Raw genomic sequence first — 3988 nt, forward strand, 5'->3', positions numbered from 1 at the left:
CCTGTGGCTGACAAGTCCCATTTCATAGAATCATGGAATATTCTGAGCTGGAAAGGAATCCACCACAAGGATGATAAAAGTCCAACTCCACCTTGGGAATTCAATTCCTGAGAATTTCCATATACCTTTCCCTCGCCACACTCTGAGGTACCACCCAGATATCATGCTCAACCCTTCCTCCAAACACTGATGGTGAAAGGATAGGAAGAAAAGGACTGGAGAGCTGACCCCAGCACCTGCCACCTTCCCCCTGAGGATGCTCTGGGCAGTGGTATCTTTGCAGTTGCAGATTTCTGCTGAGAATTAATAAAACACAGAAAACTCAAGAGAAATGCAAAGGAGCAGCTCCCCCCCGCCCAGCATGTTGCAAAAGTACAGCACTCATGTGCCCAGTTGCTCCCCATGATTAAAACCCTGTGACCCCCACTATGTCCTGGCCAGTCCCACGGTTGTGGCTGTTAGGAGTTCTCAGGGGTCACTGGGGTGGGAGAATACACACATCAGTGCTGCTTGGAGGGGACTGGGCCTGTGGTCTGCCCCAGGGGAGAATATGGGGAAGTTGGGGCTCCCTTGGTGGTAAGGGGTGGGCTAGGATGGGGTGGGTGCTCCATGGGACTCCTGGGGGGGGCAGAGGCATGGGGCTGCAGTCCCAGGGGGCAGTGTCTGTGGGGGCCACGTGCATATCTCCATGTCCATGGTGCTGTGTGGTTCCTGGGTGTCGTGTCCACGGGCGTCCACAGTCACTCACTGAAGTTGTGATTGAAAAAAATCAAAGAAAAATGATATCCAAATTTCTATTGATTTACTGTTGCTAACTCTAAACAAAAAACAAAAGATCTCTTTCAGAACCCAACCGGAGCAAAGAGAGAAGGACGATAAAGAAAGAGAGAAAGACCCAGGCAGAGACCATATCTCCCCGTTCAGAAAGTGCTGGCCTCAACACCCTGCTCCCAGCAACCCAGCCATCAGTGAGGCATCCCCACCTGGAGCCACCCGCCCACACCCACCGTGGCGTGATCCCTCAGTGTCATCCCCAGCCCACAAAGCCCCGTGCCCACCACCACCAATGGCAGTGCCCCAGGCCCTGCTGTGGCAGCACCTGCACGGGGCGGACTCCCCACACTCCGAGATGGGCCATGGCAGTAAAAGTTCAGCTGCAGCTATAAATTTTACAGCACTAAACAGACCTGCTGCCCATGCAACAGGTTCCATTATAAATGTAAAAAGGCAACCGGCACAGCAAGTGCCTGCTCTACTCTTTAAAGCAGGAGTAATGCACTAAAACATAATTCATCCTGCGTTAATTCTTCACCATTCAGACTGCTTTAAGCGGGAGCTTCACCAATGCCTTCTTCCTGCTCAGGAGTTTGGATACAAAAAGATCCCAGAAATAACCACAAAGCTTGTTTACCTCTGCAGTTGTATTAAACGCATGCTTCTAGGCACGTTTTAGAACAATGTTTTCTCTATTAGCATCATGTAATTTACACCGCTGAAACTGTTTCAATTGACTAGGCTCAACTTTCTCTCTGGCATTAAATACACCTGCATCATAAAACACTCCATATACTCACACCTTTTTTAACCTATAATCTAAGATCTCTGGAAATCACAGCTGACCTTCACAATTACATTGACCACGCTTTCATCTGAGAACTCCAGTAATATTAAAACGATTTCAAACTACAGTGAAATATTCTAACTGTTATGCACTATCACCCCCATATTAATTCCCAGGCTGTCTCGGTCTGTAAGAGACTAAAAACTCTAAAGACTATTCCATTTTGTCTAAACAAGAAGGACAAATAGCAGCTTTCTATCTACTACACATTATTTTCCTGGATGAAATGAAGTGGCACTTGCAAAGGAAGCTGGAATGAAATGAAACATTTATGTTACAATTTTCCCTTAAACTTTAGTCACATAGAACTTGATTGGTGCTCTCATTCCCTCACACTCAACACAAAGCCTATTATAACATTTTTCAAAAGAACAAAAAATATATTCATTCATGGTATTGACCAAAGAATTAATCAGGCTACTGAGCAGCTAAAGAAGTTTTTACCTTATCTAAAAGCCTGAAGGGCTTTTAAAGCATATAGGCCTTAAAAATTCATTACATATACTTATGCATTCAAATTCTCATTTTGGTTTTGAAATCCATGACAAGTACATTCTATTAAAACTGACTTTGTCCAGTTTTAGCTTATTCCATACTAAGGCAGCTAAAAGAACCCAGATATTGAGCACCACCTGTAAAAGCCAAGGCACAATCAAGACCCAGCCCACTCTGCTACCACACAAACTACTGCTCCCTGAAGGCCAGAGCCTGGCACCCACAAAAGATAGCGAATATAACTGTGCCAGCTGACTACAGCACAGAAATCAACTCTACGGTCCTTGCAAAAATTATCTGGACACATCAACATACTACCACACCACCAATTAGGCTGTGCTACCCTGTCTTTAATATTGCTACACCCCTGGGCAGAGCAGCTCCAAACGTGACGTGGAGACCCAACACCGCAAGCAACATCACTGAGACACAAAAAGACCTCGAGCAAGAACAACCCCCACAGGGAATATGCCATCACCGGAAATCCAACAGCGCCATCACGTGCAGGTGCTCTACCGCAGCCCCACAGAGTGGTGACTGCTGAGGCCATCAGCAGAGATGCAGTTGACAGCCTTTAAAACCAGAATGATGGATGAGTGAGAAACACAGCTTTAAGACTGTCATGGACACAGGGATGCAATCCACAAAGACAACTCTTTCAAAAGAGAACCCATGTAACTTGAGCTGAAAGCACCACCTACCTCACCACTGTGATGGGGCTGCTCAGAAATGTCTACAATATGATAGACACACAGATCCACACCTGTCGCTGTTGTTCCAAGACAAGAAAGGCTTGACAGGCACTATGCTGATACGGCAATACGTTTGAAACTCTCAGCAGGGCTACCAAGGTGCCTGTTGATCACTAAGAGCTATGGAGACATCGAGACCTGAGGAAGGCACAGCATACAATGCAGAAGCATGCTAGAGAGTTTATGCAACACACACACATGCTGGATCTGCCTTGCTGAGCACATACTAGCATCATGATGACTAACCTTCTCCAAGGGAACTGCTCCAGCACAGCTCTCTCCCACTGACTTTAAACCCCCTCCTTGTAATTCTCAACTTTGTTCGCTCCCTAAGCATCCTTCCCTCACCTTCACTTCAGAAATGAAGGACAGTCTGATGCCATCCTCCTTGCTACTCACCAGCAAGCCCAGGCAGGCAAACCTCAGTACCACCACCCTGCTCCAGGGCCCACCTACTGCTGTCGGTCTGTGTACCTGGGGCTCAGCGAACACACCACCCTCCATCATGATGGCACCACGGCTCTCGCCGCCAGGCAAAGCCCCCCTTCTGGCCTCTGCATCGCAACCTCCGGGTGCCAATCGGAGCTCCCCTGCCACACCACCTTCAGTGACCGGGAGCCATCCGCACCTACCAAGGTGTCTCGCTCGCCTCACCCGTCTCCCTTGGCCCTCAGCATGTGCTCAGAGGCAAACAAGCACCATGCCCCGCTGTGCCACTGCAACCAGAGAAAGGGGTGCAGCAGCACAGGATCCTGAGCCTGTGCAAACACCACCCATGCCGGGACAGCGGTGGAGAGTGGTGGGCGGGAAAACAAACTTCACCCTGGCGGGGCGGTACCACAGCAGGTTCCCCCCGGTGGCATCAAACTAAGAGCGGCATGTCCCGCAGCTGGCGGGCAGCTCCGGGGTCTGGCCGTGAGGTGGGGCCACCAGGCACCAAGGGACGCATTTGTGCACACGGAGAGCTTCGTTCCAGATGAGCCATTGCCAAAGCTGAAATGCTGTTGGAGTAAGTTCTCTACAAAATTGAAGAAAAAGAAACCTTTCGTACAAATAAGTAACAACATTACGGTAGTGGACAATTATGTTATTTATCTACAAGAGTCAACAATACAAAGAA

This window comes from Lichenostomus cassidix, chromosome 6 (assembly GCF_008360975.1).
Source record: "Lichenostomus cassidix isolate B80296 chromosome 6, HeHo_3.0, whole genome shotgun sequence".
Taxonomy (NCBI): Eukaryota; Metazoa; Chordata; class Aves; order Passeriformes; family Meliphagidae; genus Lichenostomus; species Lichenostomus cassidix.